General features: G+C 45.7%; 2 long non-coding RNA genes across 2 annotated transcripts in view; one reads left to right on the forward strand and one right to left on the reverse strand.

Annotated features, from left to right (window-relative positions):
- LOC144981599 (uncharacterized) overlaps nt 1-23,925 on the forward strand; it is a 383,701-nt gene that overhangs the window by 59,094 nt on the left and 300,682 nt on the right. The window lies entirely within an intron of this gene.
- LOC111948484 (uncharacterized) lies at nt 9,422-22,496 on the reverse strand. The gene is made up of 3 exons (XR_013647207.1): nt 22,128-22,496; nt 9,682-9,705; nt 9,422-9,593 (listed from the first exon to the last, which is right to left on the reverse strand). It is a non-coding gene; the product is annotated as an uncharacterized LOC111948484 (long non-coding RNA).

Below are 23,925 nucleotides of genomic sequence, written 5' to 3' on the forward strand. Positions count from 1 at the left end.
TTTCTTTTCATTCCTTTCACATATCTATTTTATTTTATCTTTATTTTTTCTTCTCTTGAACAGACACGAGAAAGTAAGAAACGGAATTTCAATTCATTTTGTGTGATGCACATGTGAAGGATTGACAATAAAGTTGACTTTGAACTTTGATTATTTTCAGGTGTTGTCCTGGAAAGGGTGTGGCTTCCACTTGGACCTCCAGGCTGGGAAAAGGGAGCTTGGCTGCAACCAGTCTCCATTGCAGCTTGGCCCCCATCTCCATTTGTTATGTTTTTTTGTTTTGCACTTTGTAATTCTTTGTGGTTTTGTGTTTAGGCCCACTCTGTAGTTTTGTTTAAGTGAAGCTGTAGGGGTGAACTAGGGAGTGTAAAACGCTCCTCTGAGCCTCCCTTAGGGTTAGTGCCGGTGCAAAACCCATGCAGGGAAAGTCAAGCAGGTCCTAGCTTTAGCTTATGTGCTGAAAGACAAATGAAAGGAGCGCGTCATAGAAACCTTAAAGTGACAGACAGCAGTACTCACAAGCAGAATTATGATGTCATTAAATGCGGTTTATTAAACATTCGATCCATTTCCTCCAAGTCCCTCTTAGTCAATGAGTTAATTACTGATAAAAACCTTAGTCTTTTAGCCTTAACAGAAACTTGGCTCCATCAGGATGACTATGTTAGACTGAATGAAGCAACCCCCCCCACTTATGCTAACTATCAGAAATCCAGGATTTCAGGGAAAGGAGGTGGTTTGGCAGTAATATCACAGTCTAGCTTACTTCTCAGCCCTAAAGTTAAAAATGCTTATAATTCATTTGAAAGCATCATATTGTCTATAAATCACCCTAAAAACAGGAAAACTCCAAAACCTGTTTTACTCATAATTATTTATCGCCCCCCCCGGCCCATACTCAGAATTTTTAACTGAGTTTTCCGACTTCCTATCGACTATTGTCTTAGATTCTGATCAAACTATAATATTAGGGGATTTTAATATTCATGTTGATGACCCCAGTGACTGTCTAGGAAAGGCTTTTGCAGCTTTATTAGATGATGTTGGTTTCACCCAAAGTGTGAATGAACCCACTCACTGTCATAAGCACACCCTGGATCTTGTTCTAACCCATGGGATAGAGATCAACCAGCTGAGTGTCCTTCCTCTTAACCCCATCATTTCTGATCACTTTCTGATTACCTTCCAGTTTACACTGGAACATCCTTCTGCCCCAGTGAATAAGAAACAGCTTAGAAGAACCTTAACTGACCGTTCTGTGTCTGAGTTTAAACACACAGTTCAGCCAGTACTTAGTGATATTCTGAGAAAATACTCTGAGTCCAGCTCCCATAGTATCAGTCCTAGTATAAATGACCACTTTGTTAATGATGCCTTACAAGCCCTCAGGAGTACACTCCATGTTGTTGCCCCCCTGAAACCTAAGTTCGTGAGACAAAACCGAGTAGCACCGTGGTTTAACGCTGAAACTCGTTCTCTTAAACAAGAAACCCGTAAGTTGGAAAGAGAATGGCGCCACTCCGGTTCAGAGCAGTCTATGAAATACCTGGAAACTTAGCCTATTAAATTATAAAAAAGCTCTGCGTAGAGCTAGAAGCCAGTACTATTCAACCTTAATATCAGAGAATGGAAATAATCCAAGATTTGTTTTTAGCACTATTGCTAAATTAACTCGCAGTCAGAGCTCAGTAGAACCACATGTTCCTGTTTCTCTCAGCTCTGATGATTTTCTTACATTTTTCGATAGTAAAATCTCAAATATTAGACATAAGTTATTCCTACTATCAGCCCAGAACAGGCTGAAGCGGTAGAAATGGAGGCATCCATAGAAACCTCTGTAACATTAGACTGCTTCACTATTGTGGATCAAGTGTAAATAACATCAATTATTACGTCCTCCAAATCCTCAACGTGTCTGTTAGACCCAATTCCCACTAGACTTTTTGAATAAACTTTTCCCCTAATTAATGATCCCATATTAACAATGATAAAAACCCCTCTGGAAACAGGTTACGTGCCACAGTCTTTTATTTTATTTATTTTTTTTTTTTTTACTTGTCCTGTCCAACAGCTAGGCAGGCAGATGAGAGCTGAGGGCCTCTTGTGTTGGACATATTTTACTTTAACAAGAGGGGTTGTTAATCTACAGACAAACCAAAGGTATGACTGAATAAACCCCTTTTGTGATTGAGGCCAAACTTTATTAATTTCAATCATGTTTGAAAATCTTTGGTGTTGGACCGGACGGAAAAGGAAAGAAGGGAAGAAGAGGGAGGGATGTGGGGGGGGGGGGGGGGGTGAAAGTGAGAGGGGGGGGTAAGACCATGAAGCAGCATAGAGCAGACAGGTTTAATGGTTGTTTATCATTACGGTACGGTTCAAATGTAGTACAAAAAGGGCGGGGCCTGTTCACACACACTCAAATATTATCAACACACCTGCTAGCTGCAATAATGTCCACATGTCAACATGTACACAAAACAAATAGTGTTCACGAACGCCTACCTATGCCTTTAAACCAACTAGTGTGAAATCTTTCATTCATTCAATCATGCAAACTATAAGTGCAAAGGTGAGCTAACACCTGTGCTCAGGTGAGTGTTTATGTTCTTCTAAAATGGATGGTGGAATGTGAAAAGAAGGAGGAGGAGCGCCCAGCCACCCCCACACCCAGACCCCCGCCACAGCAGCAGCGGCAGCCGGAATCCCCCCAACGCCACACGGGAACAGGCAGGGAACGACCGCCCCCCGGGCGACCAAGACCGCCACCCAGGCCAGGGCCAGCAGGACTGCCGCGAGGCCCCCAGAGCCAGAGAGCAGGGGGGCGCGGAGGGAAAGAGAGCGCCGCCCCAGCCCAGCCAGGAAAGCAGCCCCCCCGCCGCGCCGGAAGAGCCCAACGCAGGGCCCCACCGGAGAAGGACGCCCACAGCCCCAGACGAGCACCCCACCACCACCCAGGAGTTCCGGGCATCCCCCCGCCCCAACCCCAGGTACGAGCCAGGACCCCCCAAGGGAAACCCGCTCCGCACTCCAGGCAGCCACCCACCCGGCCTACAGTTGGTCCAGGTAGGAGCAAGGCAGGGGCCCGCCGCCCCCGCCCAGGAGGGGGGAACCCCGGGGAAAAAAGGGTGGCCCACAAGGGGTGTTATAAATATGGCCCGACCAGGCTCGGCCATGTTGGAAGTTTGGCGGGGCCCAGCGCTCAGGGGCAAGGACCAGGGGCCCATCGCCAAGGGGCCCGCACCCCCCACCACGGAAGGGGTAGGGGACAGATGGACCCAGGTCCCAGCTTCCTTGTAAAATGTGTGTGCGTGTATGTGTGTTTGAGCGGGTGTTTGTGTGCATGTGTGTGTGTTTATGTTGGAATGTATATATTGAAGGGGGAGGGGTGTGTGCACTAAGGAGGGTGCAGTTAAAATTGGCGAGTAGGGCACTAAGGGGACATCTCCTGATTACTCACAGTGATTTGCCACAGTCTTTTAAATATGCAGTTGTTAAACCTCTTCTGAAAAAGCCCAGTTTGGATCCTAGCATCTTGGCCAACTATAGACCGATATCAAACCTGCCCTTTATTTCTAAAATCCTAGAAAGAGTTGTAGTTAAGCAGCTTTACTGCCACCTACAGGACAACAGCCACTTTGAAGACTTTTAGTCGGGGTTTAGACCTCACCACAGTACGGAAACTGCACTAGTTAGAGTCTCTAATGACTTGTTATTGGCCTCAGAAAAGGGACTACTTTCTATTCTGGTCCTGTTGGACCTCAGTGCAGCCTTTGACACTATCGTCCACAGTATTTTACTGCATAGATTAGAGCAGGACATAGGGATCAGAGGATCTGCTCTCCAGTGGTTTAAATCCTATCTGTCCGATAGGTATCAGTTCGTTAACGTAAATTAGCCATTCCTCTCAGTGCACTCGAGTCAACTATGGAGTCCCACAGGGCTCAGTCTTGGGACCGATCCTGTTTACGCTTTATATGCTACCCCTAGGAAACATAATCAGGAAACACAGCATTAATTTTCATTGTTATGCCGACGATACGCAGTTGTATTTATCCATGAAGCCTGACCAGAATGACCAGATAGAGAAACTGAACGCCTGCATCAGTGACATCAAGACCTGGATGACAATTAATGACCTCCTCTTGAACCCAGAAAAAACTGAGGTCATTATACTTGGTCCTAAAAACCTCAGAGATACTCTGTCTGCTCAGATAGTCTCCCTGGATGGCATAAGTATAGCCCCCAATTCCACAGTTAGAAACCTTGGGGTTTTATTTGACCAGGATTTATCATTTAAGGCTCACATATCTCAGGCGTGTAGAACTGCCTTTTTTCACCTGTGGAATATTGCTAAGATCAGAAATATACTTTCTAAGAGTGATGCTGAAAAACTCATCCATGCATGTGTTACGTCGAGGCTGGATTACTGTAACTCCTTGTTAGCAGTGTGTCCTAATAGTTCCTTAAGAAGTCTCCAGCTTGTTCAGAACGCAGCAGCTAGATTGTTAGCAGGAACTAGCAGAAGAGATCACATCACTCCTGTGTTAGTTTCGCTCCATTGGCTCCCAGTTGATTCTAGAATCAAGTTCAAGATCCTCCTGTTAACCTATAAGGCCTTCGCTCGCAAAATGCAGGACTGCTTGTGGTTCCTAGAATTAGTAAAAGTACGGTTGGAGGTAGAGCGTTTAGCCACCAAGCCCCTGTCTTATGGAATAAACTCCCAGCTCATGGAAGAGAGGCCGACTCAGTTTCTACATTCAAAGTTAGACTGAAAACATTCCTCTGTGGACAGGCTTATTGTCAGACTAGTTAGTATTCAGAGATTATTTAACTTAATGTTAATTTGTTTAAATTAAACTTAATAATAACTATTTCTTTTAAAAGGCTGCTAGAAGTTGAAGCTGGGGTAACTATGGTGCACTGGGGTTCTGTCCTCTTTTCTTTTCTACTTCTACCCTTCCTCTCCTACATTCCTGATCATAATTTATCATTTAGTTCTCCATGCCTCTGTTTGGTGCAGTGCGATTCATGTATTGTACCTCTTTTCCTCTCGCCTCCTGGGGAGTGGGAGTGCTTCCAGACTCCAGTTGGCTCATCCGTGCTCCTGTTCCTGACCGTCTACCTCGCCTTTGCTCCTGCTCCTACACCTGGCTGTGGATCCTGCCTCTGGCTCATCTCTGGCTCGTCTCTGCTCTGTACCTGACCGAGTACCTCGTCTCTGCTCCTGCTCCTACACCTGGCTGTGGTTCCTGACTCCGGCTCGACTCGCGCCTTTGACTGTCCCCACAACCACGGCTGGATGAAGCTCGTCTGCTGGACTTTTATATATGTAGTTGTAGATTTAGATAAGTTAATTCTTCTCTAAGAGTTCTGGTAAATCGCCTATCCGTCCTGGGGGAGGATCCCTCCTTCATGTGGGCACCCCTGAGGTTTCTTCATTTTTTTTCCGGAATCCGTTTTTTTAGTAGTTTTTCCTTACCGCGAAGGGGGGTCTAAGGGCAGGGATGCCAGTATAGCTTAGTCAGTTTGTTAGTTCATTTTAGTATTTTCCTATTGAACTCTTTGTATTCATGATCCTTTTGAGTTCATGTTTTACTTCAAAGCCCATCGAGACGACTGTTGTTGTGATTTTGGGATATAAAAATAAAATTGAATTAAATTGAACTGCTATTTTTCTACAGTAATCCTTTTCTCATGTTTATGTTAGTCCAGAGGTTAGTGTTTGTCTTTGGTTTCCCTTTTCTTTTAACTCATGTGCTACTTTATGGGGTCCAGATGACCCCCCCCTCTTCCATTGACGTGTTCTCCCTACCATGACAAAGGTGGATAAAGGTGGAAAGATTTCATGTAATCCATGGACACCAGTGAAGATCACAAATCATTGAAGAAATAAGGTTCAGAGCACTGTCTAGTGGGTCTAGATGACCCCATTTCCAATGTTAACGTGCCTTGGAGGCACGTTAACATTGGAAATGGGGTCATCTGACCCCACAAGACAGCACAATGGTTGGTACAGGTAAGAAAACAGATGTCAGTTGGGTGGGGATTGTTTGTCATTTTGGTCTTGGTTTACCCTAAAGTCTTTTTGCTTTACTTTAAGTTCTTTTTGTTAGTTATTCATTTGTAAAGAATTTTGTTATATTTGTACAGAGACAATCATTTGGTGTTTTGTTATTAATTTAAAAAGGGCAAAAACTAACTTTTATGTTATGCCCCTCTAGGTACCCCAACACCAGAAAAGGGCCGTAACACTCCACCCGTCCACTTCCCTAAAGCTCCGTTCACATCGGCCTCAGTAACGCGTTTAAGCAGCCACTTCCAATGAAAAGTCAATGTAAACGTGCATTTAGGGCTTCTGGTTCAAAACTCTCACATTCACGCTTAGCTATGCAAGTTTCTATGACCGTTTTTAGGCTCCATGAACAAAACATGTGACCTTTGAACTCACGTTAAAACCAGCTCAAACTTTGACCAATCAGAGACTTGGATTTGGTAATGACAGGTGCATTCACTAACTGGCAGCTGTACCTGAGCAGGTGAGTCCAACAGCTTTGTCAGGTGGACAGGCTTTTGTTTTCCTCCATGAGCTTCCACAGTCCAGAAGAACAGACTCATGACCTTCACAGAGAAACTCTCTGCTCAATATGGGAGCTTCTGCTTCTCCATAGAGCACCCCCTGGAGGACTGAAGGAGCCCCACAGCCCAGCTCCCTACAGACCACCTCTGCATCCAGCAGGTCAAAGTCATCTTCACACACGGAGGACCACCAGTTGTTGGACTTCACCTCCAGCCTGCCTGAACACAGACTGGATCCGTTCTCCAGCCTGACAGAGTCTGTGGATCCAGAAGAGAAGACCAAGTTTAGAACGGTTCACAATGAGGAATATTTCAATTCTCTGGACTCAAACATCTCAGGTTACTAAAAAAACGACTTAAGATCGACTCAATGACGCATCACAAACTGACAGTGAGACGTACATACAGTCGGCATCAGAAGGTTTGTTACCTAAGCAGGTGATTTCCAACGTGTAGATGCTCATTGTATCTTCATACACACATTCCTCCATATTTAGTGGAAATTCATCAAAGCCGGAAGACCTAGTCTGGAAAACTGGCTTTTCTCTTGGAAGTTGTTTAATTGTTGATGAAACGTGGGAACCACACTTCAGGTTCTTGCACACAGATGCTACTGGTGTCTCTTTTATCAGAAACATCCATGCTTCAACAGCTCTCCATTCTCTACCATTCTTCACCTGGAGTTCACCAGAACAACGACTCGATCCCATCAGTCTCACAGTAGCAGGATCTGAAAGAACCCAAGAAATCAAAGATTGTTTGAGAAACATGGAAACAAAACCAGGTCAAGATCTGACCTTCAATCTGTAGCAAATGCTGTCTTGCTAGCACACAAGGAAGTGCAAAAACTGCTGCTTTGTCAAAGTGGGAGGAGCTTCCCTCCACCCGTCCACTTCCCTAAAGCTCCGTTCACATCGGCCTCAGTAACGCGTTTAAGCAGCCACTTCCAATGAAAAGTCAATGTAAACGTGCATTTAGGGCTTCTGGTTCAAAACTCTCACATTCACGCTTAGCTATGCAAGTTTCTATGACCGTTTCTAGGTTCCAAGAACAAAACACACGACCTTTGAACCCACCTTGCAACCAGCTGAAACTTTGACCAATCAGAGTCTTGGATTTGGTAATGACCAGTGAGTGAATATGGGTCACATGCCCGGTGCAAACAGAGGCTGGAAGCAGAGTGGAGCCAGGAGCTCAGGCTCAGCAGCCTGGAGATGCGGGTGCAGAGCCGACAGGTACCTGCGTGACGTCAGCGGCAGCGGGGACCTCACCTTGCAGCCGGTGGTCCATCTGCGGCAGCGAGGCTCGAGCCTTGCTGGAATGGAAGTGGACGGCTTCCTTCAGGATCTGACTGCAGGAGGAAGATGCTGGAGCCCACAAGGACGCGGGGAGATCCAGTTGCAGGCGCCTGTCTGATCCTGATGGGGCTTTAGCGGTGATCCTCGAGGCCCGGTCCGGGTTGCTGCATGCCGCGATGCGTCCGTCCTCCTTTGGGATCTCCGTGGCGTCTCTCCGTAGAGCGGGGAAATCGACGGTGGAGCCCAAGTCCGGTGGAGTCTGCGCCGCTGTGACCACTGCGGAAGGAGCGGGAGAATCTGCAGCCAGGCCGGAGAAGCGGTTGGAGAGATTTAGGACAGGAGCCTTCCGGGTCTCATCAGAGCTCCTTCTGGGCCTTCGGACAACCACTTCTTCATCCAGGGATCTTTGCTTGGGTGTTGAAGATGAAGAATGGTGTGTGCAGGTGGACGGGTCCCATGGAGCTGTGTCCTGGTGTGCGGCGCTAAGCGAGGTTAGCCGCTTAGACTGAGCGAAAGAGACGTCCATGAATCTGGACAGGAGAGCGTCCTTCATTTCCAGCTCAGCTTTAAGATGACGGATGTCTTCTTTAATGTCAGTAATGATTCCACTGGCGCAGAGATTGTGAGTCCAGATCATAGGTTGGATTTGTTTTTTCCCCCGAGTTCTGGTCTGGACTCACCACTGGTGTTACTCCATCCGCCATTTTGTCAGCCATTTTAACCATTTCCCAACATTTGTCCTACCAACAAAACACGTGACCTTTGAACTCACGTTGAAACCAGCTGAAACTTTGACCAATCAGAGTCTTGGATTTGGTAATGACCAGTGAGTGAATATGGGTCACATGCCCGGTGCAAACAGAGCTTGAGATGACTTTCAATCAAACTTTTACTGGTTGATGTACCTGCAAAGGTGTTCTAGACATTTCTATGGTAGCATAAATGTCACAAAAAGTTCCGTCTGTGCTTATTGATCCATCAGCTCCCAGTGAGATTGAACATGTTACAGAAACACGCCTACATTCATTAACTGGCAGCTGTACCTGAGCAGGTGAGTCCAACAGCTTTGTCAGGTGGACAGGCTTTTGTTTTCCTCCATGAGCTTCCACAGTCCAGAAGAACAGACTCATGACCTTCACAGAGAAACTCTCTGCTCAATATGGGAGCTTCTGCTTCTCCATAGAGCGCCCCCTGGAGGACTGAAGGAGCCCCACAGCCCAGCTCCCTACAGACCACCTCTGCATCCAGCAGGTCAAAGTCATCTTCACACACGGAGGACCACGAGTTGTTGGACTTCACCTCCAGCCTGCCTGAACACCGACTGGATCCGTTCTCCAGCCTGACAGAGTCTGGAAAGAGATGAAGAGCAGATCAGACATTGATCAGATGATGGTCTCTCTCATGTGGGGTCTGTGGGAACTTTCATTCTATTGACTGAAGTGTTTCGGTGCTTTATTGTCTTCTTTACATTTTTCTCTTCTTCCTTAAAGTCACAGAGAAACACAATAATAAACTCACCTGAACAAGTTATGTTTATATTATATCTTGTTTTTCTGGCTGACACCAGAGAACCACAATCCAGTCTCCTGCAAACATTGGCTACAATCTTCATGTTTATGTCCCATACTTCACTCCACTCAGATCCCTGGATCCTCCTCTGCAGTCCTCCAGCACAGGGACCGTCTGTTCCTACCAACCTGAATTCTTCTGGACCTACTGAGCACAGACACAGTAATGCCATGAAGCAGTGGGACTTCAGCACAACCTACAGCAGATTGTGTTGTTGTGGGTTTGTCTCATTGACCTGTTGTGTGTTCAGCCCACAGTCCTGTGGAGAAACCAGAGAGGGAGCGTGAAGAAGATTAGTCAACTTTCTACAACATGTCACGTGTCCACACTGAAATCTACAGCTATCACTGAATGAAGGTGAGAATCTCATGAAGCCTTAGTCACAGATGCTCTAAAGCTGCGTTCATATCACCATCAGAAACACGCGTTTAAGTGTCCACTTCTAGTAAATAGTCTATGTCAGGGGTCCCCATATCCAGGCCTGGAGGGCCGGTGTCCTACATGTTTTCAACCAACCTGCCATTGAAGCTCCTTATTGGCTAAACACACCTGATCCAGGTAACCAGCAGCAAATAAGGCAGGATTTCTGGAAAAGAAGCAGGACACCGGCCCTCCAGACCTGGATTTGTATGTATACATGGACATATGCATGCGCACGAGTGTGTTGTGTATGTGTTGATATGTATGTGTGCTAACTTGCTTGTAATACTTGAATGTGTGTGAATGAGTGACAGGCCCCGCCCTTTAGGAAAACATTGAATTGTTATAGTTATAGGGGTTTATATAAATATGTTCCTCATGGATCTGAGGCTCCTGATTGTAACAGTAGCATCTGTCCAACACACACACACACACACACACTTACATTCACACTCAGAGTCATGAAATGAGGATGTCAGAGTTCCTGCAGAAACGCATGTGAACCACCAGAGGGCAGAAAAGTCTGAGTGTCGACTCCTGCTGAGTGGTTCTTAGAGATCCTGCCGTCACTTTTACTGGAAACTTAAAGTTATCGTTTACAGCTTTTGAGTCACTTTAATTCAATCCACAATTAAAATGTTTACTGATTTACATGGGGGTTGCATGGTGGTGTAGTGGGAAGCACTCTAACATCCCCAATGGTTCAAATCCCAGGGGGGAGTATTTGCATGTTCTACTTGTGCATGTGTGGGTTTTCTCCCGTTTGCTCCCCCAGTCTAAAAACACACTTCATAGGTTCATTGATCATAGCTTGTCCATTAGGTGTGAATGTGTGGTTGTGTGGCGCTGTAACAGACTGGTGACCTTACCCCCCATTCAGTAGCTGGGATAGGCTCCAGCAACCCCGGTAACCCAAATAAGATTCAGCAGCTTTAGAGGGCGGATGGTTTCACTTGTAAATATTTTCATCCCACTTTTCTATCTCGCTCTAAGGCCCAGTGCTCTTTCCAGTCACATTCACTCACTGATGGTGGCTCAGCGGCAAACACTTGCGCCAATCTGTGACCACAAGACGACGCTGAAGTTGGCTTCTGATTCACAGCTTCTGATTCGTGAGGCACTAAAGGAACATTCTGCTGCATTTTTCACACTAAGATCACCTAAAACCAGGTCCTGATCAGAAACCACTGGAACTGGACTGCTCTAACCTGGATTAAATTATGATTTAGATACTAAAGAACACATTAAACACAGTTTCTGATTTGTGAAAATGTGAAATAGACAGATTTTTATCACATTTTACGCACTGAGTCCACCTCAGACCAGGGGCCTCATTTCTAAAACTTTGCGTAGGATTTGCGTCAGAAGTGGCGTACGGATGAAACATAGGACGTGCGTACGCACAGAAATATTCGGATTTATAAAACTGTGCGCACGCACATCCTACGCATCTTTCCCTTAAAAAATCACAACCAATTCTAAATGCAGCGCAGCTTTTTGCGGCTACATGACACGCCCATAGTTGCCCATAAATAGTCCGTGAAACGCCCACAGATGAATATTCATTGATGCGAAACCATGGCACACACCGAGAGGAAATCAAAAAAACCTATCTTCACTCAATGTGAAGTAGAAGTTATCGTTGGCGAGGTGGAAAAGAGGAGAAAAGTGTTGTTTGGAGGGCACAGTGTGGGCATTACTAATGCCAAAAAGGCACGTGAGCGGCAGACGCCGTTAATGCTGTAGCCTCACGACCTCAGACCGTGGTTAAATAAAAAAGAAATGGTCGGACATCAAAGTCGAGGCAAAAAAACGTCTGGCGCTGCATCGCCAGAGTGTGTCTGCCACGGGGGGGGACACCGGAGCTGACCCCTCTTGATGAGAGACAAACGGCAAGAATTGGGGAATCCCTTAGTGGAGTGGTGACTCAGGCGCAGGGGGACGCCGACGCGCCAGATGCACCGGGTGACACCCCCCCAAAAGCCCGCAGAGGTCCAACAGGACGGCTGGAGGAAGTCGGAACCGGCTCAAAGGCCAGTCGTCCTCGTTTGCCAGCAAGTCTTCTTGCTGTCTAAAGATGCGTTCTCTCTGAATTCTTCCATTTGCCACATCTTCTAAGAGCGCCAGATCAGCCATTGTGCGTCATTACGCATTGTGATGGGGCATTTTATTTCCATCCATTTAATTACATCTGACAAGCTACAGATGTCGGTAATAATCCACGTGGAAATGGGAAATTGTTCCGCGCAAATGTAATTTCTTGTTGCTTTCTGAATGGTTGAGACATACGCCATAGATTGTTTTATCAAAAATAAAACAAACCAAAGGCATATGCATGGATACCATAGCTTATGAAGAAATGTCTTAATATGAAAACAACTTTCCCCAGTGAACAATTAGTCCGTCTGTCCGTCCATCCGCACGCCCGCACCTATATCTGCTCCACCAGACGGACACACTGATTAGAATATCAGTTGTGTACATTATTTCGTTCTGTTAACTATATTATTTATGAGGATGAATTGCACAACATGCCAATATTGTAGAACATATTTCACTTTTCTTTTTGCAAATAAGTGTTCATTTGAATTTCTGTTGTAATTTTCGTTTGATTTTTTTGTTTGTTTCACTGCTGATCGGTCCAACGGGTCTTAGTGTAGCTGTTAATTGTAAGACTTGCTTTGTGAAGTCTTCATGTTATTTCTGAGAGGCAGTATTGTCATTTTCACTTTCCTGTGTTTCTTCCATCTGCCGACGGTGTCGCCGTTTCTCATTTCACCCGTTTTTGTGCGTACGCCTGGGTCAGAGCTTGCGTGAAGGACCGCACATTTTCCCGTCAAGTTTGCTTTTTATAAATCTCAACTATTGCGTAGAGAGTGGCGTACGCCTTCTTTTGTGCGTACGCAACGTTTATAAATGAGGCCCCAGGTCCTGTTCCTGAAATTTTGGTAGAAATTTATTTTTTAATTCCTTCACATTTTTCTATTTTATTTTTTATACTGGATTGTACTATTGTATTTGTTTCCACAGGTACGAGCCGGTGGCCATAACATCACCTGGGTGCACAAAATGACTTTGTTGCATTCCACAGACTGGGCCCAGACTAAAGCTGGCACTTTAACGATGGACTACAGGAATCCAAGAAGGCTGGACGAGGCCACATCACAATCTCAGACATCAACATCCAAAAGAAACTGGGAAACAGATGTCAGATTGGACACATAGTTATGGTCAGGGTCAGCATGAGCCCCTGACTTAAGTTTGAGTGTTTTGTTCCATTTTTTCTTGGTTTGTTTCCTGATTTACTTTAAAGTTCCTGTTTTGGTGTTTTGCTTGAAGTTGTCCTTCCTTTGTCCCTATTATCTTTTTATTATTTTTTTTTTTCCGGTTCCGGGTTACAGCAGCAGGACGCGTGGCGTGCCTCTCTGCGATTACAACTATCTTCAAATTACTTAAAAAGTTGATTTTTCTCCAAAAAAGAGAGCTGACCATGCCCCCGAAGAAACCCCAGGAATATGAAGAACTCAAAAAGTCTCTTGACATTATTCAAGAAACGCTGAAAAGTTTTATGGATCAAGTGTCGGCTAAGTTAACACCGCTCTGGGAGATGATGGAAGAGTTCCGAAGATTTCGGGCTCAAAACGAGCAGCGAGAAAACCAGGTCGAGATTCTGGAGAAAAGACTGGACGATGTGGAACAGCAAGTAAGGATGAATAATGTCATTCTCACTGGATTACCGATCAAGCCTCAAGCGAAGCTGAATACGGCTGGAGCCAGCACTGCTAATGCTAGCGCTAGCGTAGCTGGCAGTGCTAATACGGATGTCGGTGGAGAGTCTCTGGAACAGCAAATACATTCATTTCTCACATCTAAAGGGATTTCCCTGGATCTCAATACCATCGAGACCTGCCACCTGCTCCCCAGGAGAAAGGAGATGGATAAACCAGCGATCCTCATCAGGTTTGTGAATCACAAACACAAGCTAGCTCTGATGAATCTACGCAAATATCTCAGAGGATCTACTGTTTATCTGAACGACCATCTGACCAGAAGGAATGCTGAAATCTCAAAACATGCACGGCTTCTCAGGAAGCGTAAGTAGATTGAGAACACTTGGGTTAAAGGCTGCAGGATTTATGTCAAACCGCTCGGTCCAGAGGACCGGACCAAGGTTCTGGTCGTGAACACCATGAAGGACTTTGAGAAGTGCTTGATTACGGTTGTCTGAAACAACGTGGAGTAATAAACCAAAGAGCCAAATAATTTCAAGAAATATGACACCTGGAATCATCACTTTCTCTGTATGTCTGATGTAACCTGAATAACAGCAGAGTTCTGACCTGCAGACAACTTGACCTCAACTTTCACCGCAGCTGATATCAGCTGAAGAAGGATATGGACCTGAATCTAATGTCTGCAGACATAACATCGAAGAGAACTATTAACTCTGTTTTGAACCCAGGAGATCAGCTGTTATCAGTAAAAGAAGAAATACCAACCTTGGATAATCGACAGTTATGGACCCTTTTTATTTTTCCCCAACAGCATTACCTTATTATAAAAAAATAAAAAAATAAAAATAAAAATATATAAAAAGAGTGAAACAAATGATTAATCACTTTTGAAAATTGTTAAATTGATTGACTTTTGATGATATTACTTCACTAGCTCCTAAAATTGATAAATTGATTCAAAAATCTTTCCTAATGTAGCATAACTTTGCACATGTTTTTAACTTTTGATACTTGATGAAATTTTGTTATGAAAACTCCTGAAACAGTGTTGTGTCTATTTTACTGGTATAGTATTATTTTTTAAAGCATATGAATGATTTTTAAAAGTAACATAATTTGCTGCATTTGCCATGTTAATTTCCAAAATAGTTATTTTTGACGTAGTACTTAAGTAATTCATCTTTGGCATGTGCCTTATTGATACCTTATGATTCTTAATTTTGTCTGATAAAACCTAGGAACCGGATATTGATAAATCATGTAATAAAATGGTTATAGTATAACGGGGTGGAATTATATAAGTTCGCTTCCTTCCACTCCCTTTCAAGCAATATTTATTAATTATGTCTAATTATCCTAAGTTGATTAGTTACTGTATGAATGTATAACTGATGTTTATATTGCTTATGTGTATAACTTCTATTTGATTGCTTGAAATAAACCATTTCAAATCAAATCAAAAAAATTATCCTTAAATTACATCAAATGTGATAAAATGATTCTATTTCACACAGCAGTTTTTGATCAGGACCTGGTCTGAGGTGGACTCAGTGTGTAAAATGTGATAAATATCCTTCTATTTCACATTTTCACTAATCAAAAACTGTGTTTAATGTGTTCTTTAGTATGTAATTCACAATTTAAACCAGGGGTGTCCAAAGTTTTTTTGGTGAGGGCCAATTACGGAAAAATGAGCAAAGGTCCGGGCCGCACACAAGAGGTGACATATTGACACATGATTACTGTGTATTTCTAACTCACCTATAATGTGAAGAACATTGCTGTCAGTGGAGCAGTGATGCTGATCTGTGCCACACGTCAAAATGAAACATTCACTCAGACAATGAAACCTCATTCCAACCAGGCAGTTCAGAACGGGTTTATTGAGCAGCTGAAGCCAGCAGATCTTTACATACGTAGCCGTTAGTGTGGTTGACTGGCTCCGTCCTCCGAACACACAATATATCGACCCAGTGGCTGTTCTACACTAACTTACTCCCTGGGCACACTAAAGCTAAACTTTTAAACCTTTTAAACTGAACTTTTTGAACATAAATATGAATAAAAACAGCAACATTAATCCAGAGTAACTCAATTTAAACCTTAAATAACTTATGATATTTTGCTCTCCATAGAAATATATTCTGTCAACATTATACAAATATGAACATGCTGCAGAACAAAACAAAGAAAGCTTGGAAATAATAATAACAAGAAATAACAAATCAAATAATTCCGTTTTCTTTGCTCTTTTATCATTTTTTAGAGCTGGACTCCTGCTTCATTTTTAGCAATAATTTCTTAATGTGTGACGTCCTGTGTGTGTCTTTGTGAAACATATCAAACATATCAATAAAAAAACTTATTGTGAATACTATTTTTAGGTCTTATAAAACATTAAAAACTAAATCATAGAACTCATCAGTGGGATTACTCCAAACATATTTGGCATTTCCCTAAATTTTTGCAACACCAACAGCAGAAATCCTCCTCAGCTCTCATCTGCCTGCCTAGCTGTTGGACAGGACAAGTAAAAAAAAAAGAAAAAAAAAAAAAAAAGAAATCCTCCAAAAAACCTCAATCCATAAAAAATGGTCTGATCTCATCCCCCCTCCCCCTCCCCCTCCCCTTCCCTCTCACACGCGGCTCCGTCTCTATTACGGGAGGCGCAGCTGCGGCCCAGAGTTGATTGTCAGATAGAAAAAGACTCCCAATCACCTGTTAGTGTGATTCAGCCAGCCACTAAGTTGCGCTCCCCTCTCGAGTTTTTTGACTTATGTTCCAAAGACTACCGCAAAGAGGTGTGGCCGCAAGCGTCCTGCAGCAGAGGGCTGTGGTCACGTGCACGTCGGGTCTGCTGTGTCGAGGCAGGGAATTGTGGGAAATAATCCCCGTTGCCTGCTTTTGTCGAAATTGGGTTGAGCATGGGAGTTTCTTCTGCCTAATTCCTTTTCATGTGCCTGTTTTACGTTGTTTCACTCTGAGTTATTTCATCCTTTTTTTTTGCACCATAAGTGTGAAGAGGCAAAAGGATGAACACATTCTTTTTTTTTTTTTTTCTTAACTTGTCCTGTCCAACAGCTAGGCAGGCAGATGAGAGCTGAGGGCCTCTTGTGTTGGACATATTTTACTTTAACAAGAGGGGTTGTTAATCTTCAGACAAACCAAAGGTATGACTGAATAAACCCCTTTTGTAATTGAGGCCAAACTTTATTAATTTCAATCATGTTTGAAAATCTTTGGTGTTGGACCGGACGGTAAAGGAAAGAAGGGAAGAAGAGAGAGGGATGTTAGAGAGGGGGGGGGGGGGGGGTGATAGTGAGAAGGGGGGGGGGGGGAGACCATGAAGCAGCATAGAGCAGACAGGTTTACTGGTTGTTTATCATTACGGTAAGGTTAAAATGTAGTACAAAGAGGGCGGGGCCTGTCCACACACACACTGAAATGTTATCAACATACCTGCTGGCTGCAAAAATGTTCACCTGTCAACATGTACACAAAACAGATAGTGTTCACAAACGCATACTTATGCCTTTAAACCAACTAGTGTGAAATCTTTCATTCATTCAATCATGCAAACTATAAGTGCAAAGGTGAGCTAACACCTGTGCTCAGGTGAGTGTTTATGTTCTTCTAAAATGGATGGTGGAATGTGAAAAGAAGGAGGAGGAGCGCCCAGCCACCCCCACACCCAGACCCCCGCCGCAGCAGCAGCGGCAGCCGGAATTCCCCCAACGCCACACGGGAACAGGCAGGGAACAACCGCCCCCCGGGCGACAAAGACCGCCACCCAGGCCAGGGCCAGCAGGACCGCAGCGAGGCCCCCAGAGCCAGAGAGCAGGGAGGCGCGGAGGGAAAGAGAGCGCCGCCCCAGCCCAACAAGGAAAGCAGCCCCCCCGCCGCGCCGTGAGAGCCCAACGCAGGGACCCACCGGAGAAGGACGCCCACAGCCCCAGACAGGCACCCCACCACCACCCAGGAGTTCCGGGCATCCCCCCGCCCCAACCCCAGGCACGAGCAAGGACCCCCCAAGGGAGACCCGCTCCGCACTCCAGGCAGCCACCCACACCGGCCAACGGTTGGTCCAGGGAGGAGCAAGGCAGGGGCCCGCCGCCCCCGCCCAGGAGGGGGGAACCCCGGGGAAAAAAAGGGGTCACAAGGGTTGTTGTAAATATGGCCCGACCAGGCTCGGCCACTGTTGGAAGTTTGGCGGGACCCAGCGCTCAGGGGCAAGGACCAGGACCCACCCCCCAGGGACACGAACACCCCCGGCTCAGGTGTAATGTGAACCCCCCCACCGCGCGGAGAGAGCACCGCCGGGCCCAGGAGGCCGGCACCCAGGGGGCACGGCCGCCATCGCCAAGGGGCCCGCACCCCCCACCAGGGGAGGGGTAGGGGACAGATGGACCCAGGTCCCAGCTTCCTTGTAAAATGTGTGTGCGTGTATGTGTGTTTGAGAGGGTGTTTGTGTGCATGTGTGTGTGTTTATGTTGGAATGTATATATTGAAGGGGGAGGGGTGTGTGTACTAAGGGGGGTGCAGTTAAAATTGGCAGGTAAGGCACTAAGGGGACATCTCCTGATTACTCACAGTGATGTCCCCTCACCCTCCCCACCAAGGGGCCCTAAATGTCTAAGCTGCGGTTAAAATTGGCGGGTAGGGTGCTAGGAGGACATCTGCTGCTTGCTGGCAGTGATGTCCAAGCACCCCCCCTACCAAGGACCCTACATGTCTAAGGTGCAAATAAAACCGAAAGAGGGGGGCCCACTCCATACGGAAACCATAGGAGGGGGGCCACTGCAAAGTAGCTCCCCCCCAAGGCGCATCGCAGGCTAGACCCCCCACCCCCTCACCCTAATATGAGGTTATATGAGGAAGGGGGTAAGTTGGGGACAGCTGATAGACTTTCCCCCGGTGGTCAAACAGCTGTCCCCCCCCCCCAAAGGCAAAGGGGCCAGGCCCACCCCCGGAGGCGCCGACACCCCAGGCCCGGCATCACCCACCCCACACAGAGAGAGAGGAGCCAGAAAGCGTTGCCCCCCCCCCGGGCAAGCCCAGGCCCCCACCCCCAAACGCCAGCCCTAGAAGAGCTCTGGTCAGGCCTTGACGGGACCGAGGCAGCCAACCGGCCGGGGCAACCACCGATTGCCTCAGCGGAGACCCCGACCGGTCAGCCCCCCCGCCCCGTACCAATAGTGGGCCCCCCTCCCCCCCAGAACGCCCCCCCACAGGACAGGGCCAACAAGCCCCCCACCCCACCCAAGACACCGCAGCCGGCGGATGACACCCAGAACGACCGGGGGCCCCGAGAGGGTTGTCCCGTCCCGTCCCAGAGCCAGGGAAGGGCCGATCCCAACCCCAGGTGCAGATGGGCAGCCCGCCCAGCGCCGCTGCCCCCCCCCCCCCGAGCAGGGCCCCCCGCCAACCCCCCCCAGCACAGGCAAAGGGAGCATCCCCCCAAGCCAAGCCAGACCACCACCCCACCCCCCCACCACGCACCCCCACACCCAAGCCCAGAGGACCCCGCAGCGCCCCCGCCCGCCCCACCCAGGCACCGGACCCGACCCCCCGACCAACGGAGCCCCCACCGCCCCCGCCAGTCACCGGAGGCCCCGACCCCCACCCCAAACCACGGCAGAAGGGCAAGGAGCAGCGACGACCAAGCCCCCCACCCCCTAAGTCATGGAGTCAACCACAGGAGACCAGAGAGACTGAATTCTTTCAAAGTTACTTGAACCTTGGGCTGACATTTTTTCCAAGCTGATATGATCAAACAGCAGATTTCTATGTTGACTTATGTTTATATTTTTCTTGTTTTTCCAATTTATTAAAATAGTTTTTTTGGCAATACAAAGAGTTATGAAAATGATAGATGCTAATCCTTCTTCTATATCGATGGCACTCATGTCACCAAGCACACAAAGTGACGGTGAGGCAGTGATTGAAACCTTAAGCCAGACTGATAAATCGGCACATACCTGCTGCCAGAGAGCCTGGACAGGAGTGCAGAACCACAGTGCATGCATGTAGCTGTCGGGTAGATTACTGTCACAGTGCTCGCAAATGTCTGAGTTACTTAGACCCATCTTGAACATCCTCTGTCCAGTGTAGTAAATTCTGTGAAGAGTTTTGAATTGGATTTACTGCAGATTTGGACTTTTTGTCAGTTTAAAGGTGTTTAGACAAAGTTCTGACCAAAAGCTTTCATCTGTGCTGATGCTCAAATCCGCATCCCATTTTGTTGTTGGAAGGGCAATATTGTTATCTAAATTACATAAAAGTTTGTATATTTTAGAGAGAGTTTTATTCATTGAAAAATTAATCAGAGTGGTAACTACATCTGGTAGCTTTAAATCGTCGTCTTTATATTTATACTTTTTAGTAATACTTGATTTAAGTTGCTGATATTCCAAGAAGTTATTTATTCCATGTTTGTCTTGAAGTTCCTGGGGGGTTATGAATCTTCTATCAATAATTACGTGCTCTAGTTGTTTTATGCCCCCTGCTTGCCATGCTGGGAAGTGAATCATTTTTTTGTTTATAAGGATGTCCGGGTTGTTCCAGATGGGTGTCATTTTGCACGGTTGACTTGATGATTTTGATATTTTGAGAAATTCCCACCAGGCTGTTAAAGTGGCATTTATATTAATGCTTTTGAAACAATCCTGTTTTTTAACTATTTGGCTAATAAATGGTAGCTCTGACAGGTTGATCTTTCCACATAACTCCTGTTCCAAGTCTAACCATGAGTTGGTTTCTGGATTATTTTTTAACCATTTTAAGATGTATTGTAATCTATTTGCAAGAAAGTATTTGTGGAAGTTAGGTTATTTTAATCCTCCACAGCTTTTTGCAGATTTTAAAGTTTTTAGACTAATTCTTGCAGGTTTATTGTTCCATAGAAAGCTTGATATGGATGAGTCTAATGTTTTGAACCATTTTAGTGGCGGTTGTGTGGGAATCATTGAGAAGAGATAATTAACTTTGGGTAAGATTTTCATTTTTACCGTGGCTACCTTGCCCATAAGGGACAGAGGCAGGTTGGTCCAGCGTGTTAGATCGTCCTGAATGCTTTTCAGTAATGGGGTGTAATTTAGCTGCACCAGTTCTGAAAGTTTGGGGGAAAAGTAGATACCCAGATATTTGATATTTCCTGTTTTAACTGGAATTGTGAGTCTTTGTTCCATATTCCTGTTGAATGGTAATAAAACAGACTTATTCCAATTAATGGAATAGTCTGATATGGAGGAGAATTCATTTATGATCATTGCTGTTTCATTTACAGAATGTAAATTCCTTAAAAACAGTAATATGTCATCTGCATAAAGACTAATTTTATGATGGCTGTGTTTGGTTTTTATTCCTATAATGCTCTCATTCTGTCTTATTGCTGCAGCTAAAGGCTCAATGAATATAGCAAAAAGAGAAGGAGAGAGTGGGCAACCCTGTCTGATGAAGACATTCTTAACAGTCTGATGTTTTAAGGTAACAGTGTAAGGTGTCGGCAGCTGCAGGCATGTCAAAATAAAGGCTCAAAGCTGTTTCTTTCAGTTTAGTTGCACATTATAATGTAACGCAACGGGCACGGAAAATGCCGCCCCCTATTAACTGCCGCCACCGCCCACATCACCCATGTCAAGATCCGCCACTGTTTCGACCCCCCACACCTCCTCTCCTTGCTCACGCAGTCATCTCCACATGCACGCGTTCCTCCCCCTCTCTATCTCTCTATCTCGTGGCGTTCCTCCCCCTCTCTCTCTCGTGGCACACGGGGCGAACAGCACACAGCCACTCCGTTCTGTGACCAACTCCATCTAGTGTTGAAACTGAGAGGTGCAACAGCGCCAAGTGCTGGCCAAATTCAATTATATTTTCGAAATTTGCTGCGGGCCAATAAAAACAGACCCTCGGGCCGTAGTTTGGACACCCCTGATTTAATCCAGGTTAGAGCAGTCCAGGTCCAGTGGTTTTTGATCAGGACCTGGTTTTAGGTGATCTAGTGTGAAAAATGCAGCAGAATGTTCCTTTAGTGCCTCACGAATCAGAAGCTGTGAATCAGAAGCCAACTTCAGCGTCGTAACCACAAGCAGTGTCCAAACTCCAAAGACACTTCTACACATGTCTGGACAAGGCGAGAACCGAACCTGCAGTTCTCCAGTCGTAGGTCGACCGCTCTACCTCTGCACCACAGCCGTCCCACATGATTTATGGAAGAAAACTTGTTTTTTTAAATATTCATCTCTATTCAAACTTTGGTGCCATCAAGCAGAATTTACCTGCAGCCGTTTTCAATTGATGCTCCTCTTAATTTTCTCAGGGTCCCTACTTACTGAGACCAGAATGGTCTCCATGGAAACAACCCCATCCTCAACATGAGGCCCCTCATGAGGAGAACAGCGCGTCATGTGTGACATTCTCCAACTCCAATGCACGGATTCTTCTGCAGTCAGCAGGAATGCAAACAGCCGCCACTGCTTTCTCCCAGATCTAAAAGTCAAAGCCAGTCAGGATGGAAGCAGAGTTTTACCTGAGCTGCAGAGACCCACAAACAGCAGCAGAGCTGGACGCTCCATGTCCTCTCCGTCTGTCCTCCCCTCCCGTGCTCCTCTACTTATCACGCCAGTGCTCTGGCCCCGCCCTCCCAGCCTTTCTGCTCTCACTGTTTTTTTCAAACTCTGACAGCCTGTTCTTCACAACATCCCTCAAAGACACTAGTTTGATGATTTTCTGGGTGTTTGTTGCTGCTGAGCATCTATAAGGGTTTGAAGTTCCTGACACTTGGGGCTCAGAACTTTACAATCAAGATCTATCTTTTAGCAGAAGAAACTTCAGGAGTAGAACCAAGATGTCATCAAACATCCAAACAAGAGTTTCCTCTGAGGAAGACTCTGGTCACCTTAGAAAGGTGGAGGAAGCTCAGGAGTCTGGAAGGAGCTTGGAGTTGAGCCGTCGCTCCACATCAGAGAAAGGTGGTTTATAGAAAATGAATTCAGCTTCCAAAGAAAAGGAGCAGAGAAAAACTGCCTTCATCTGCTCTGGATTTGCTCATTATGGGATGGCAAGCTAAAAAAACAATAATAACCATTGAAGTTTTAAAGAATATTGTAATCCTTGTTCTATCCTAGGCACTTTACCATTGGGAGTTGGGTCATCTAGACCCACTAGACAGTGCGCTGAACCTTTTTTCTTCAATGATTTGTGATCTTCACTGGTGTCCATGGATTACATGAAATCTTTCCACCTTTTTCCACCTTTGTAGGGAGAACATGTCAATGGAAGGGTGGGGTCATAGAATAATAACACAAGGGTTACAAAGGTGGAAAAACTTCCTCATTCTGACTCTTTTCCATGAGGTTCAGAATTTAAACTAAAAGAAAAGTCAAGCTGCAGAGCAGCTCAGCTGCTGCAGCACAAATGTCAGATGATCATATCTAGTCAGAAGAGTTTCCTGTTGAACCATTTTGCAGATCTGTTATCAAGGATCCTGTTTCCTGATGAAGATTCAGAGATCAAGTTTTGAAATAATCTTTGGGTTTAAAAAGAGAGCTTTTTTTAATTGCCTTCGTGGCAAAAGTGTTGCCATGTCCCCAGATGTGGCAACACTTTTTGTGTCAAACAAATAAACATGAACATCGCCTCACATCTATGATGGTTGTATAAATGAATTGGGATAAATAGATTTGCCAAAATTTGCTGTTCAAATTCAGCCAGACAGCAGGGCAGGACTTTCATTTTTAGAGCAGGGGGGGCTAACAGCTCTTGAGCTGCATGCGGCTCTCTGCCTTTGATCAGTTTCTGTATGCCGTACTTTCACAACCATAAGGCAAACATAAAAGTCTTACATTTTCTCCAAAAATGTACAGAGCTGCCCTAATGTGATCATGTGTGACTTCAGTAAAGAGGACCTAGAAGAAAACAGTACGGAGAGAGGTGAGCATCTAAAAGAAGACCCCCCCCCCCCCCCCCCATAGTACAAAGGTGCAGATATGAGCATGAATGCAGAACAAAATCGTTTTGGAAACTCTGGAAATGCAAAGAGACACGATTATGAAGCACAGTTTAAACTGCAGCTATCAGCTATTCCTTGGCAGCCGGCTCGCTGCATGTCTGCGTGTCTTGCATGTCTGCGTGTCTGCATGTCGTGGATGTCTGCGTGTCTGGTGTGTCTGCATATCTGCATGTCTGCGTGTCTGCGTGTCTGCATGTCTGGTGTGTCTGCATGTCTGCATGTCTGCCTGTCTGCGTGTCTGCATGTCTGGTGTGTCGGCATGTCTGCGTGTCTGCGTGTCTGCATTCACAGCGTGAAGAGAACAATTCTGATTAAA

The sequence above is a fragment of the Oryzias latipes genome, chromosome 13 (assembly GCF_053564925.1).
Source record: "Oryzias latipes strain Hd-rR chromosome 13, Olatipes_Hd-rR_3.1".
Classification (NCBI taxonomy): Eukaryota; Metazoa; Chordata; class Actinopteri; order Beloniformes; family Adrianichthyidae; genus Oryzias; species Oryzias latipes.